This window comes from Myodes glareolus, chromosome 1 (genome assembly GCF_982192425.1).
Source record: "Myodes glareolus chromosome 1, mMyoGla1.1, whole genome shotgun sequence".
NCBI classification, from domain to species: domain Eukaryota; kingdom Metazoa; phylum Chordata; class Mammalia; order Rodentia; family Cricetidae; genus Myodes; species Myodes glareolus.
This window is the reverse complement of record NC_142026.1, coordinates 63158711-63175716: the sequence shown is the minus strand read 5'-3', so window position 1 is coordinate 63175716 and position 17006 is coordinate 63158711. Positions and strand designations below refer to the sequence as shown.

The following is a 17006-nucleotide window of genomic DNA, read 5'->3' as shown; positions in this document are numbered from 1 at the left end:
CTCAATGACATGCATGTGACACAGAGACATACATGCAGGCAACATTTATACACATACAATTGAAGCTTTTAAAAACCAGACTTCTCCATTCATAAGTGCATGTTTCACCCCTCGTCAAAGAAGCTCCTTTTTGCAATAATCTGAAAATATTGCAGAAAGACAAAACTAGTTGAATGTAGTGATGAGCTCACTTTGGGCTGCTTGTCCCCTGTAAATAAACTTACATAACAACCACACAAATTCCCTGAGGTTCCAGGAACATCACAGAAACATTGTAAGAGTAGGAAGACCAGGCAGCTGCTTCAAGATAATCTCCTTTAGAAGTGGAGGAAGAAGAGGAGGTGGGAAAGGAAATGACTTTGAGATTTCATCTGAGTCCAACCAGAATTGTCGAGATTAATAAAGCAGATGTCAGCAGATGCTGGCAAGGATTCAGGATCTGAGGCACACTACTCATGGCTGATGAGAGTGTAAACTGGTGCAGCCACTATGGGAATCACTGTGGAGGTGCCTCAATAAGCTGAAAGAAGATTGGCCTGATGACTCCAGCTACACTACTCTTGGGCATGTCCCCAGGATACAACATCTTACTACAGAGATACTTGCTCATCAAGTCCATTGCTGCTTTATTCATAACAGCTAGAAGTGGGAAATAGCCAAGATGCCCATTGAGTGATGAGTGGATAAGGAAAATGTAGTTCATTTACAATGGAATATTATTTGGCTTTAGGGAAAAATAAAATTATGAAATATTTAGGTAATTAAATGGATCTAGAAATGATCATCCAGGGCAAGATAATGTAGACCCAGAAAGATCTACAATGCACGTTCTCTCTTCTATGTGGCTTTCGGGCTTTCAATATGAGGGTTTTGTTTAGAACAGCCACAGATGTTAAGTAGTTGGTAAGAGACCGGGTGGGCATCTTTCAGGGATGGGGACATAGCACATGGTGCCATGAGAAGTAAATGGGAATTAGAACAAGAGGATCAAATGGGGAAGGGGTGACAGCACAGAGTAGAGGGGGAATGAGAGGAAGGATAACTAACACTGAAGGTTTTTTTTGAAAAGACACGTAGAATCCTACTACTGTGGAAGTGTCCTAAAATATATACACAGATTAAAGGAATTTAAATGGCATTGCCATATAAAGAGGAAGACAACACCAAAAGAGGCATCATATGCCACCCCTAAAACCCCCAGACCAAGAAGAGGCTACATCTTCTTGCACTGACCCAACGGGTCCCATAGACTGTCCCACCCAAAACATCACAGTCTATTTCCAATGCCATTGGTTGCCTTCCACAGCTTGACAGTAAACCCGTACTACTGAAGACACCACATTCTCATGGTACAGAAGAACGTGGAGCAATCTAGCTGGTACTCATCTGAAAGACTCACTCCGACTTATTAGTGTTCACAGTGCTAGAAGGTGCTATGTGTGCTACTGGAGGAGAAGAGCAATCTTCATTCTCAGTATGAGCCCTGTGAGGTACAGTAATGACTGCCTGCAAGAGACGCCCACTGGCACAATAATGGCACGAATGTCAAGCACATTTTTAAAAATTGGATTTAGGCCCAATCTGCATGTGTACATGTATGTGTCTCTCTATGTGTGTGTATGTGTGTGTGCGTGTTTGTTTGAGTTTGTGCATATCAGTGTGCACGTGCGTGTGTGTGTGTGTGTGTGTGTGTGTGTTATCTTTCTCTTTCACCTCTCTTCTGGAACAACCATAGACACAGATGAGAGAAACAGAGAGAAGGTCCAACTGTGACTTGAGATCCAGAGGTGGATGCAGAACAGGTAGAGAAGACAGTAAAGCAGGGATCTGATAACACAGGAACACAGCTGTTAGGAGACATGTCTCCATGGTCTGCATCTCTCTGACTGAGGTGGTCACTCTCTCCCTGTCTTGTTCTGCCTTTATTTTTCCCCATCTAAATGTGATTTTCTGCCCCTTGGGGCATGATGTTCTCTGTTGTCCTTTTCTCTCCATCTTCCTCCCACCAAAGCCCCACCTTTCCTCTCTCCTCTGCATCTATGTCCTTCCTCAATCCTCTGACCTCAAGGATCTGAGCTGCTTCTAATGTGCAACTGTGGCCTAGCAGGAAGGGGTCTGTCTCCTTTATCAACATAAGCCTGCACCCTGTCCTCCTTAGTGGGACTGGGGCCCTATGTCCTGGTTGTGTGGCCAATGTGTTCACACTTTCTCTATTAAAATGAGCAAACAGCAGCTTGCAGTGGTAAACAAACCTGTTCCTGACAGCCCTGATTTGGGTGGGGCTGGAGAAAACAAGGCTAAAGAGAGAGATAAGCTGTGTCTGAGTCTAAAAGTCAGTGCTTAAGAAACTGGCACACACAAACTCTTCTGACCCCATGAGGAAGAACCAGCAGTACATGGGACTTTCCCACACTTATGAGCTGGCAAGATGCCACCATGGACTTTTATGAACCTACTATCTTCCTCCAACTGAACAGGGAAGGTTCTTATTCCATGCCCAGGGAGCATGATGGGAAAACATTACATCCTTTGCACAGAATAATCTTCTTAGTCATCCACTGACCTTATTGAGTTGCTGCCCCAACTGGACTTGAAAGGTTTTTAAAAGAAGAAAGAGGACACAGACTTGGGTGGTTAGAGAAGGGGCGTGGTTCTAGGAGGAGCTGGCTCAAGGGTGTGAATTTGATCCAATTCCAGGGAATGTAAATCTCAAAGAACTATTTTTTTAAGTGAGGAAAATACCTAAGGTGCTGCTGTCCTCTGATATTTTTCAGTGGACATAGTAAAGCACAGAGTGACTGACACGCTGCTTCTGGGCCACTGTAGTCCAGAAGTGAAGTCGGGTGTCACACCTATCAGTCTGGCTCAGAGCCTGCTAATGGAGAATGTGAGGCAGACAGACAGACAATGGACAGTGAGAGGTGAGGAGAGAGGGCTCTGGGGCTCCATGGATAGATAAACAACAAGCAGACAGGGCTAGTGACAATACACTGATATCTTGAGCTGGGGACACAGCTCAGTTGGGAGAGTGCCTGTATAGCACACATGATGTCCTGGGTTAGATCATCAGCAAGGCATAGCCCAGACATGGTGACTTCATGGTGAGAGCTGGGCAGTATGGGCTAATGAGACCCTATCCCCCAAAAGAAAAGTAGTAGATGTCTTTTTTTCAGGTTTATTATTATTATTATTATTATTATTAAAAATTTTCACCTCCCCCCTCCTCCCATTTCTCTCTCCCTTCCTTTCCAGTCCAAAGAGCAGTCAGGGTTCCCTACCCTATGGGAAGTCCAAGGTCCCCCGCTCCTTGAAAGCTCTAGAAAGGTGAGCATTGAAACAGACAAGTTTCTCACAAAGCCAGTACATGCAGTAGAAACAAAACCCAGTGCCATTGTCCTTGGCTTTTCAGTCAGCCCTCCTTGTCAGCCATGTTCAGAGAGTCAGGTTTGATCACATGCTACATCAGTCCCAGTTCAACTGGACTTGGTGAGTTCCCATTTGATCAGCCCCACCATCACAGTGGGTGTTCGCACCCATCGCGGTCCTGACTTCCTTGCTCATGTTCTCTCTCCTTCTGCTCCTCATAAGGACCTTGGGAGCTCAGTCCAGTGCTCCAATGTGGGTCTCTGTCTCTATCTCCATCCACCGCCAGATGAGGGTTCTATGGTGATATGTAAGCTATTGATCAGTGTGGCTATAAGATAGGGCCAGTTCAGGTGCCCTCTCCTCAGCTGCTCAAGGAACAAGCTGGGGACATCTCCTTGGACACCTGGGAACCCCTCTAGAGTCCAGTCTCTTGCCAACCCTAAAATGGCCCCCTTAATTAAGATCTATACTTCCCTGCTCCCATATCCACTCTTCCTCCATCCCAACCATCCCATTCCCCCAAGCTCCTCCCATTCTCTCCTTTTCACTTCTCTCTACCCATCTCCCCTTACCCCCTCCCCACTCCCGCCCCCCAAGCTCTCAATTTTTGACTAGCAATCTTGTCTACTTCCAATATCCAGGAGGATAACTACATGTTTTTCTTTGGATTTACCTTTCTATTTAGCTTCTCTAGGATCAAGAATTATAGGCTCCATGTCCTTTATTAATGTCTAGAATCCACTAATGAATGAGTACATACTATATTCATCTTTTTGGGTCTGGATTACCTCACTCAGGATAGTGTTTTCTATTTCCATCCATTTGCATGCAAAATTCAAGATGTCATTGTTTTTTACTGCTAAGTAGTATTCTAATGCATATATATTCCACACTTTATCTATTCTTCCATTGAGGGGCATCTAGGTTGTTTCCAGATTCTGGCTATTACAAATAGTGCTGCTATGAACATAGTTGAACAAATGCTTTTGTAGTATGATAGAGTATCTCTTGGGTATATTCCCAAGAGTGGTATTGCTGGATCCTGGGGTAGTTTGATCCTGAATTTCCTGAGAAACCGTCACACTGATTTCCAAAGTGGTTGCACAAGTTTGCATTCCCACCAGCAATGGATAAGTGTTCCCCTTACTCTGCATTCTCTCCAGCAAACGCTATCATTGGTATTTTTGATTTTAGCCATTCTGACAGGTGTAAGATGGTATCTCAAAGTTGTTTTGATTTGCATTTCCCTGATTGCTAAGGAGGTTGAGCATGACCTTAAGTGTCTTTTGGCCATTTGAAGTTCTTCAGTTGAGAATTCTCTGTTCAGTTCAGTGCCCTATTTTTTAATTGGGTTAATTAGCATTTTAAAGTCTAGTTTCTTGAGTTCTTTATATTTTGGAGAACAGACATTTGTCTGTTGCAGGGTTGGTGAAGATCTTCTCCCAATCAGTAGGTTGCCTTTTTGTCTTAATGACAGTGTCCTTTGCTTTACAGAAGCTTCTCAGTTTTAGGAGATCCCATTCATTCAGTGATGCCCTTATTGTCTGTGCTACTGGGGTTCTACATAGGAAGTGGTCTCCTGTGTCCGCGTGTTGCAGACTACTTCCCACTTTCTCTTCTATCAGGTTCAGTGTGTTCAGATTGATATTGAGGTCTTTAATCCATTTTGACTTGAGTTTTGTGCATAGTGATAGATATGGATCTATTTTCATTCTTCCATAGGTTGATGTCCAGTTTTGCCAACACCATTTGTTGAAGATGCTTGCTTTCTTCCATTGTATACTTTTCGCTCCTTTGACAAAAATCAGGTGCTCATAGGTTTGTGGGTTAATATCTGGGTCTTCTATTCGATTCCAATGCTCAACTTCTCTGTTTTTATACCAGTACCAAGCTGTTTTTATTACTGTAGCTCTGTAATAGAGTTTGAAGTCAGGGATGGTAATGCCTCCAGAAGTTCCTTTATTGTATAAGATTGTTTTGGCTATCCTGGGTTTTTCGTTTTTCCATATGAAGTTGATTATTGTTCTTTCAAGGTCTGTGAAGAATTTTGTTGGGATTTTAATGGGGATTGCATTGAATTTATCGATTGCCTTTGGTAGAATTGCCATTTTTACTATGTTGATCCTACCCATCCAAGAGCATGGGAGGTCTTTCCATTTTCTCGTGTCCTCTTCAATTTCTTTCTTGAATGCCTTAAAGTTCTTGTCAAATAGATCTTTCACTTCCTTGGTTAGAGCTATCCCAAGATACTTTATGCTATTTATGGCTATCGTAAAAGGTGAAGTTTCTCTGATTTCCCTCTCTGCTTCTCTATCCGTTCTGTATAATAGGGCTGCTGATTTTTCTGAGTTGATCTTGTAACCTGCCACTTCCCTGAAGTTATTTATCAGCTGTAGGAGTTCTTTGGTTAGGTTTGGGGGTCACTAATGTATACTATCATATCATCTGCAAATAATGAAAGTTTGACTTCTTCCTTTCCGATCTGAATCCCCTTGATCTCTTTATGTTGTCTTATTGCAATTGCTAGAACTTCAAGAACTATGATGAAGAGAAATAGTGAGAGTGGACAGCCTTGTCTTGTTCCTGATTTTAGTGGAATGGCTTTGAGATTCTCTCTATTTAATTTGATATTAGCTGTTGGCTTGCTATATATTGCTTTTATTATATTTAAGTATGATCCTTGTATTCCTAACCTCTCCAAAACCTTTATCATAAAGAGGTGTTGAATTTTTGTCAAATACTTTTTCTGCATCTAATAAAATAATCATATGGTTTTTATCCTTCAGTTTATTTATATGATGGATTACATTGATAGATTTTCGTATGTTGAACCAGTCCTGCATCTCAGGGATGAAGCCTACTTGACCATAATGGATAATTTTTTTTAATGTGTTCTTGGATTCTGTTTGCCAGAATCTTATTGAGAATTTTTGCATCAATGTTCATGAGTGAGATTGGTCTGTAATTCTCTTTCTTGGCTGGGTCTTTGTGTGGTTTTGGAATCAGGGTGACTGTAGCTTCATAAAAAGAGTTTGGCAATGACTCTTCTGATTCTATTAAGTAAAACACATTAAGGAGTATAGGTATCAGCTCTTCTTGGAAGTTCTGATAAAATTCTGCATTAAAACCATCAGGTTCTGGGCTTCTTTTGGTTGGGAGTTTTTTTTTATGACAGCTTCTATTTTCTCATGACTTATAGGTCTATGTAAATTGTTCACCTGGTCTTGATTTAATTTTGGTAAATGGTACTTATCTAAAAACAAGTCCATTTCTTTTACATTTTCCAACTTTGTGGCACATAAGCTTTTGTAGTAAGACTTAATGATTCTCTGAATTTCCTCTGTGTCTGTTGTTATGTCCCCCTTTTCATTTCTGATCTTTTTAATTTGCATGTTCTCTCTCTGCCTTTTGATTAGTTTGCATAAAGGTTTGTCAATCTTGTTGACTTTCTCAAAGAACCAGCTCTTTATTTCATTGATTCTTTTATTGTTTTCTGTGTTTCTATTTTGTTGATTTCAGCCCTCAGTTTGATTATTTCCAGTCTTCTACTCCTCCTGGGTGTATCTGCTTCTTTTTTTTTTCTAGAGCTTTCAATTGTGCAGTCAAGTCTCTAATGTGAGCTTTCTCCTTTTTTTTAATGTGGTCACCTAGAGCTATGAACTTTCCTCTTAGCACTGCTTTCATAGTGTCCCATGGGTTTGGGTATGTTGTGTCTTTATTTTCGTTGAATTCAAGAAGACTTTAATTTCTTTCTTTATTTCTTCCCTGACCCAGGGGTGATTCAATAGTTGACTGTTCAGCTTCCATGAGTTTGTAGGCTTTCTAGGGGTAGAATTATTGTTAAATTCTAACTTTATTCCATGGTGATCTGATAAGACACAGGAGGTTATTATAATTTTTTTTTGTATCTGTGGAAGTTTGCTTTGTTACCGAGTATGTGATCAATTTTCGAGAAGGTTCCATGAGATGCTGAGAAGAAGGTATATTCTTTCCTATTTGGGTGAAATGTTCTATAGATATCTGTTAAGTCCATTTGATTCATTACCTCCATTAATTCTCTTATTTCTCTGTTAGGTTTCTGTCTGATTGACCTGTCAATTGGAGAGAGAGGAGTGTTGAAGTATCCTACTATTAGTGTGTGTGGCTTGATGTGTGCCTTGAGTTCTAGTAATGTTTCTTTTACATAGGTGGATTTTTTTATATTAGAGGCATAGATATTCAGGATTGAGACTTCATCCTGATGATTTGTTCCTGTTATGAGTATAAAATGTCCATCTCCATCTCTTCTAATAGATTTTACTTTGAAGTCAACTTTGTTAGAAATTATTATGGCCACACCCACTTGTTTCTTAGGTCCATTTGCTTGAAAAACCTTTTCCCAACCCTTTACTCTGAGTAGATGTCTGTCTTAGTGGGTGAGGTGTGTTTCTTGTAAACAGCAGAATTTTGGATCCTGTTTTCATATCCAATCTCTAAGTCTGTGCCTTTTTATAGGTGAATTGAGCCCATTGATATTAAGTGATATTAATGACCAGTGGTTGTTAACTCCGGTTATTTTTTGTTGTTGTTAATAGAGTTTGTTTGATTCCCTTCTTTGAGTTGTGCTGGGGAAGGGTCGCTGGATGTCTGAGATATTGTGGGCATTGTTGGATTCCTTGAGTTGTGATTTTCCTTCTATTACTTTCTGTAAGGCTGGATTTGTGGCTATGTATTATTTAAATTTGTTTTTATCCTGGAATATTTTGTTTTATCCATTGATAGTGAATGAAAGCTTGGCTGGGTATAGTAGCCTGGACTTGCATCCATGGTCTCTTAGTGTCTGAAGTACATCTATCCAGGACCTTCTGGCTTTCATGGTTTCCATAGAGAAGTCATGTATAAGTCTGATAGGTTTACCTTTATAAGTTACTTGACCTTTTTCCTTTGCAGCTCTTAATATTCTTTCTTTATTCTGTTTATTTTGTGTTTTGATTATTATATGGCAAGGGGATTTTTTTTTGTTCCAGTCTATTCGGTGTTCTGTATGCTTCTATAGGTTGGGAAAGTTTTCTTCTATAATTTTGTTGAATATATTTTCTGGACCGTTGAGCTGTAATTCTTTTCCTTCTTCTACCCCTATTATTCTTTTGGTTTTGGTCTTTTTATTGTGTCCCAGATTTCCTGAATGTTTTGTGATGAGAATTTGCTGGATTTGCTGTTTTCCTTGATCAGTGCGTTTATTTTCTCTATGGTGTCTTCAGCATCTGAGATTCTTTCTTCTATTTCTTGTATTCTGTTGGTTATGCTTGTCTCTGTTGTCTCTGATCATTTACCTAGATTTTTCATATCCATCTGGCCCTTGGTTTGTGTTTTCTTCATTGTCTCCATTTCAGTTTTCAAGTCTTGAACTGTTTCCATTATCTGTTTGATTGTTTTTTTCTTGGTTTCCTAAGGTATCTTTTACGGATTTACTCATTTCTTCAAACTATTTGTTATTCTTCTCATCCATTTCTTTAAGGGAGTTTTTCACCTCCTGTTTAAGGGACTCTATCACTTTCATAATGTCAATTTTTTCTACTTCTTCTGGATTAGGGTGTTCAAGTCCTCCTGTTGTAAGTTTGCTGGGTTCTGGTGTTTTCATGTTGATTTTCAGATTGTTGGTGGAATTCTTGCAACGGCCCCTGCCCATCTCTTCTTTCAAATGCTCTTCGATGGATCTTCTGGTACAGGATCAGTTCCCCTTGTTGGTCAGGGACCTCTAATTCAAAAGGCCTACCTTGCTGGGATAGGAATGGGATAGGAAGAGAGAGGCAGTAGCAGGGGAGAGAAACCCCTGCAGACTGACCTGGAAGTTTAGGGGGTTGAGGAATGTCTGTGCTACAATTCCCTGGCTACTACCATGGGTCAGGAACACACTCACCCCTCTGATGGATCTCCTGGTACAGGCTCAGGTCGCCTTGCTGGTCAGGGACCTTGCAGACAAAAGGCCTTCCCTGCTGTAGGCAGGCTATTGAAACAAAGAAACTCTGGGGTGGTTTCACTCACCACCCCGTTCCAGCACCCCAGTAGTAAATGTCTTAATCTGCAGAGTGAATGCTGCTCATGGGAATTAAAAATAACTCACTGAGATGAGGGAGTGACCAACAACTGTCAGCACCCACTCTGATAGAAATTAGCTGGGGGAACCCTGGGAGGGGCCACTGAGAATAAGCAAATGTTAGGTTAAGAGAAATGAAGACAGCGACGTAGGATAGACAAGGAGGACTGAAGGTAAATACTAAACAGCCCTGAGTTTATTTCTCACCGAGCATATGTACTAATGACAGGAAAAGGCAGAACAAAAGGCAGTACCATCAGCTAATGATCTCTCTACAGTGTCCTTGAAAGGAAGCTCAAGCAGGTACAGTATCTCATCCAGCTAAGCTAGAGTATCTCATCCAGCTAAGCAGCTCCTAATTTTTAACAAGGCATGCCTCTGGCTGGCATACACCAGCCCAAATCTTAGTAGAAAAATGAGCTCTTCCATTTGACAAAAGTGCTCTTTCTATGGGGTACCATAGGCATTACTCACAGCCCTCAAGGTTTCTGGAAAAAGTAGAGCACCAAGCTTGAACTCAAATGACTTCTTTAAGTCAGAAGTGACCCCAGATGGAGACTGAGTCACATGTGGGCTCCCACATGTTCCTCCTTTTTCATTTATTTTTTAAAGACCCCTCATGTCCCTCGGAAGACCACATCCAATCTTACACATCATAGGAGCATGAATCTCAATGATTCATGTTCTGTCTTAGGGTGAAAGGAGGCAAAGAGAACCCACCAATCTCTGACTGCAAGTCTCTGGTAACAAGCTTTTAGGGAAGTGTGTGGAGTTTTACTCCTTGATGTTTCAAGCCTTCTTTTAACAGTGAGTTCATAATCACTTATGCTGAAAAACCCACAAGCTCCAATAATTGTAATACTATTAAGAAGCAAGGTAAATGCTGACCATGATGGGCAGCCTTTTAAAAATGTTCCAAAGTATCATCAGGTACTTTTGCTGCATCAAAATCCAGTTTAGTCTTTTTCATATACAAAATTTCTTGATGTAATTTAGTCAAATCTAAGGATTCATTAGAATCATGCCAGATTCCCTAGAGATGTACTTTAACTCTCTCCCAACCGATAACACTATCACTATACACAGAAGCTGTAACACATTCATAATTAGCAGGACACTTCAGCTGTGCTCTGGATTTTAAGCTCTGGAGCTCATCTCCCAAACATTGTACCACATCCTATAAGACGTTCAATGTTTGTTCCGTTTTTACATCTGTATCTTCTTGTGTTTCGAATGCCATAGAAACATTGTTAGATAATTGATTAACAAACCCCACATTGTGAAGAGACTGAGACAAAGCCACTGAAGCAACCGCAGTAGTAGCAAGCATAGCAACAAGAGCTGAAGTTCCTGCTATAACTAATCCAGCAACATATGTCTGTCTACTTAAAGCTTTCTTGATTTCTTCAGTTACCTGCAACCTTTTTTCATCAATCTATGGCTCATTTGCATGCACAGGCAGGCAATATTACAAAAGAAAGTTGTTTTAACACCAATACCCAGGTATGATCATCCACTTGAGAAATAAAATTAGTTAATATGTAATCAGCCTATGACAAATTAAACATAAAAACATATAAAGAGAGCTTTATCTCCCACATCAAAAGAATATTAAGCATTTTTACATAAACCAAAACAGTTCCTTTCAGGGGGCAACCAGGATTTGAAGAACAGAATTGTCCATTCACTTTTCCCATGACAGCAACAATTTTCCAAGGATAAGTCTGTGGAAATTCTGTTCTGGAGTACCAAATTCCAGCTGACAGTCCTTGGTCCCAGGGTTCTGCTCTAGGCATAGTATCATAGTCTTCTTGATCACTATAGGATCGCTATAGTCTTCTTGATTTCCAGACCAGTCAAGAGTGGACTGTGAAGTCCCTGTGATATTGTACTTTAATGGGATAATACCAGTACATCCTCTCCACAACAGAGTTCTGTTAGAGTCTCTCAGTTCCTCTGTGCATGGAGGAAATCATTGAGAGGGTGAAGTACCATTTACTCAATTACCTTGAGGAAGCAGTAACTTTGTATAATAAGTATATTGTTTATCATTTCCCATCATTAATTTTGGAAACACTCCAAGACATCCCTCCAAAGTAATATTCTTTGCAAAACATACAGGAATTCCTTTACCATTCCCAACATGAGAAAATTTTCAAGTAATCAGGAACTCTTGTGTGGCAGGTCAGTCTAACAGATGTGTATCACTGACTGTGACCACAATTTCTTTTCCTTCCCCAACAGCAGGTTGTAAAATTGGTGGATAAGGTACATAGGCCCAATGGGTCTCACTCTGGCTTTTCTGGATTCTCAGCAGCAACATTAGGATCAGTATGTCTCTGCTCCACACACCATACCAATTGAGATTTATTTTCATCCTGTAAAAACCACAAACTTGCCCTCTCCCCATACCACAATAGTGTCGGGACCCTTTCAAAAACTAGTTGATGGATCTTTTTATAGGCCTGAGATAATTATGTGGTGGTGTTTTTTTATATTTATTTATTTATCATGTATACTATATTCTGTCTGTGTGTATGTCTGCAGGCCAGAAGAGGGCACCAGACCTCAATCCAGATGGTTGTGAGCCACCATATTGTTGCCAGGAATTGAACTCAGGACCTTTGGAAGAGCAGGCAATGTTCTTAACCACTGAGCCATCTCTCCAGCGCACTGTGGTGGTGTTTTCATGCAAAAATCTACTCATGGGAGATTGTTTACAGACAACCACATTAAAAAATTAAAAAAATAAATCACAAATATGGTGACTGTGGATATAATCCTAACTCATACTTTTTTATTTTATTTTTAATTGATCCTTAAGACTCAAAGGTACCATTTCAAAATTCCTTGCCACTGAATAGTACAATATCTCAAATCCCTGAGATGAGTTTGTTCCAGAGGCTGATATTGGGGTTTTAGCATCATTACCTGAATGGTACCCAGACAGGAATTATCATTTATTCAAGGCATCAATGACCACACTCTCTGGATGCCTGAAAGAGAAATTCTGCCCTCCCCTTTTTTCATTTCTGTAAGCTTTGTTCTTTAATAAACCATGCAGTGATTTATTCAGAAACCTGTTTTGGGTAGCCCTACAGTAGATATTCTGAGTGACTCAAATCCACTTCCTACAAATGTCTTGCCCCCTCCAAAAAAAGGAAATTACAAAGTGCTGCTGATTGCATCAGAAATGTAATCAGTTCTGTGAATGAGATAAGTCCTCCTAATAGAATTATTAAACAGAAAAGTGGCATATTTCATGATGTCTTTTATAATACACAGTATTTAAAAATTACACTCATCATACTTATAAATTACTTTAAATCCATTAAAATAATATAGTACTAATCTGTAGTCCACACCTTTTCCATAGCAAATGCAAGCACTTTGTTCAAGAGGTGCAACTTTTGTATTTCCTAAGAGGGCTGATAAGAGGCATTCAGAACAGACGGGTACAAGGCAAGAGCTTTACTGAAGTTTAAACCAAGGGATTAACAAAATCCAATACACTGGACATTATCCAGTCAACATTTGAGAAATTCCCATTTTATCTAACATTACAGAAAGGAAATAGGGATGTCATACTCATTTCTGTAATTACTTCCTGCTGACCATAGGACACTGTTCTCAGGGTCCTGGAAGGCCAGAATGTCGGTCAAAGGCAACGAGGGAACTTGGAAGCATCTGGGTCATACACAAGCTGAAGAAACAGCAATCGCATTGGCTAGGCTGGTTCACACCAGATTTTAGCAAGTTCAGACTCATAGTCATTTGGAGCAGGTTGTCATCAGCAACTGATGCTTGGATGTGTTTGTCAGACAAGTAGGAACCTGTTAAGATAGATACAAATGAGGAACAGGAGTAAAAATTTGGGAACTCATTTGAAAATTGTAAACTTATAGCCCCAATAATTGAGGGAGGGGCAGAGCCCCAAGACCAGGAGAGAGAAAAAAATACCAGAATCCTTTTAACTTGTGAAAAGTAAATCCAAGTTTTATAATCCTGTCAATATTCTGAAGTTTGTATGAATCATTTTATTAAAATAGTTTTAGATATATTAACATTATCAATCTGTACTGAAATCCATATTGTAGGAAAAGCATTGAACAGGTATCTGTAAAACAGCAGGAGTAGACTCACATCCTTGAGTCCTAGCAAAAAATATACATTTAGGTTAAACAGCACATAAGCCTGTATTCAGAAGACAACCAAAAGAAATTTAAAATCTTGAGCTTGTGACCCAAACAGCAAGAAGTAATTGCTCAGCTAGCTTGTCAGAACTCTATTAAAGTTAAACTCTGAACTTCTGAAATACTGGTTTAATGATATGATGGAAGGGGAAAGAAATTCTGTAATAATTGCTATACTCACCTTAAGCCATTATTTCTTATAAACTGTATTTAGATTTTTCAGAGTATCCTCTCACACCCAATAAGCCAAGCTTTTATGCTTCATAAACTTACCAAGTGTACTGATGTACTCAGGCTTTTATATATTTAGATGCTCATAATTCATATCGACTCATAATATAAGCATTTTGTCCTATTATTAACAATTATAGGAGCAGTTAGACTGCAGTTTTCATACCAACCATAGAAGTGATGCTGACAGTCTTTAATAAACATGTTTGGACTTCTCTATGAAAGTCTGAATAGCTAAGAGCTTTAGCCTTGTTATTTCATTGGAGGCCAATCATATAGAACCTTATAATGCAGAGGGCTGCAATATGATGATTAGTTATTAGGACAAAATAGCTCTTAGCAGTTCAATAACCGAAGAGGAGGCCTGGAGCCAGCAATTGATCACACAATAGATTTTCTTCTCAAGGGAGTAGAACATAATTCTCTGGGGCAATGAAAAATGAAAACACACACACACACACACACACACATACACACACACACACATGCACGCTCGCACACACAGACACACACACACACACACACACACACACACACATCTCCACTATGTCAGGGACTCAAATCTCTTATGTTTCATTACAGTTTATACACCCAAGCAAAATCTTTCAAGCAGTGCAAAAATAATGCAATTATACTCTATTTTTCGAGTGAGGAATTGCAATGAATACAAGTAAACAACAGCATATTTCTCATTTCCTTTCCACGATTAAACCCTTTACATATTATATGTGAAAAACAAGCTGAGTTGGGGTGGCACATACCTTTAGTACTAGCACTTGGGAGGCAGGACAGGCAGATCTCTGAGAGTTCAAGACAACCTGGTCTACAGAGTGAGTTACAGGGCAGCCATGGCTACACAGAGAATCCCTGTATTGAAGAAAAGAAAGTCAAATGATTTCCAAAGATCAACATACATTCATATCTAAGCAACTTGTTGTACAATAACAGAGTATAAGATATTTTTCTCAGCCAGGTCTTATTGACAGGCTGTATTTTAGAGTTACAAAGAAAGGACCAATAATTTTATAATTTATCTCAAAAGGTAATTTTATTAAAAAAATCTCAAAAGAATCACAAATCTACATTCTTGATTACTAAAAATCAACATTTCTGTTTTAAAGCCTCAGGGTGCATACCCACTCGTCAACAGTATATTTATTAAATCATATCAGGAAACTGAGAGCTAAAATGGGTACAAGGAATTAATCATCACCTGTGATCAAGGCATATCAGCCAGCAATAGCCGGGCTGCCATTGTTTTGTTCCCAGACCCCAAAGACCTCACTCAACTATGTGCCTTTCTAAATGTTAAATTGTTCCCTCAAGACTTTCTGCATCAAAGTCATTAACATAAACATCTTTGAAAAGTTTTTACATCCCAATAAACCTCTCCACTGATGCAATAATCTGAATCAGACCAAATCAAACCAAATTAGAAAAAGCCCAGGTTTAACAGATGCTAGCATTCCTGGGAGGCCACCCTATGTCCTCAGTGGGGAGATGGAGAAGGAAGATTGGAAAGCCACATTTGTTCTCTGCAGGGGCGGGGGCAGTTTAAATATCCCATGGGATTGGTCTTCCCTTTTCCTCTTCAATGGTCCTGTTGGCTTTCTGCTCCCCCTAGGGTCACCCGAGAGCACAGGGGTCCAAATAAACCTGGATATCTTTTAACAAGGTCTGATTCGGTCTGATTGGGATTACACGTGTTAGCAGAGAGGCTCGATTTTAGCAATATTCCTAACGTTTTGGAGGTCCCACTGGGGGTTTGGAGGATGTGTTTTTTCCCAGGGGCTCAAGGCCACATGCAGAAAAATGCTTTTATTGAGAGTGCTCTCTGCCAAGTTAAATCGGCTTCCAGGCTAGATTGGCTTTGTCTTGGTAAGTTCCCCTCGTTTTTGCTCTATGTCAATAGGGTTTAAGGATCCATTCACATCTATGTTTATTGATTTGGGGGCTTTCTGTTTAAGTCGCAATCGCGCCCAAAGTCTTATCCAAGCGGCTAAGCCCGGTTTAACTGAGGTGAAGATTGTGTGGCCAGGGATGCATACCATTCAATTTTCACAGCCCCGTTTTGGCTCAAGAGATGTCTCAGTAGATGCAGTGTGACAGACTTGAACCCCACAATTGGGCACAGACTTTTCAAATAGGTTATTGAAATTCGATATCAGATCCTTTATTGCCCCTGGATTGCCTCCTACAAAATCTTTATAATTTGGGACTGTCTGATGTAATCTGTCCCAAAAGGCTAATATCTTTATGCGATAGATTTGGCTTCAGTACAACCTTGACAATGGGATGCGATGCATACCAGAGGGAATTCTTGAGTTTTCCATCCTCCAGTACCTAGAAAATTATTGCCACTGTGGGGATAAATGGACAGAACTCTCATATGTCCACGAATCTGGGCACTGTGCCCTCACTCCTCTCTCAGTAATCAGGGTCTAGGAGAACTGATTCTGGTTGCCAGGGTCACAGAGGCTCCAGATTCCCTACCATCCAGGAATTGGGACCCTGAAAGCCCTGCAAGGACTATGCAACCTAATACACTGGCCCCTCCCCCACTCCCTTGACCCCTTACTACCCAACCCCCTCCTATGGAACAACTTTCTCCACATTCCTTCCCTTTCCCACCCCTACCTACTCCCTCCCCAGCCAAACTGGAAGTTTAAGGTTAACTTTCTCCCTATCCACCTTACTCCCCTCCCCTCCCTCCAACTGCACCTTTTCCCTCAACCTACTTCTTAGACCCCCTCTACACACTGGACTAACCTCTACCAATCCTCACCCATCTCCTCTCTCACCAGATTTTGCATAACCCTGTACTTCTCTGCTCTCTGGAAGTCAGCTGGAGCTGATGGTATTATTAAAGTCCACATTCCCTTCTCTCAATTAGGAAAGCTGTTGGATTCCTTCTCTGCTAATCCTTCTGTTAATGTTAAGGAGTTTCACTCTCTGTCCCAGGCCTAAGATCTAACCTGGTATGACTTCTATGTCTTCCAGGCTTCTTTCTATTCTCACTCCTGAAGAGGGAAGTAGAATTCAGGCAGCAGGTAGACAGTATGCAGACCAGACTCACAAGCCTCCCCAGCAGGAGCCACGGTCCTGGCTAACTATTTTATTTCTCAGTCAGCACCAGATAT

The 17006-nt window shown here is 40.4% G+C and overlaps 1 long non-coding RNA gene across 1 annotated transcript; it reads right to left on the bottom strand.

Annotated features, from left to right (window-relative positions):
• Nucleotides 1–10967: 10967 nt before the first annotated feature.
• On the bottom strand, nucleotides 10968–16405 carry LOC148123406 (uncharacterized). The gene is made up of 2 exons (XR_015738288.1): nucleotides 14628–16405; nucleotides 10968–13275 (listed from the first exon to the last, which is right to left on the bottom strand). It is a non-coding gene; the product is annotated as an uncharacterized LOC148123406 (long non-coding RNA).
• Between the last annotated feature and the right edge of the window lie 601 nt (nucleotides 16406–17006).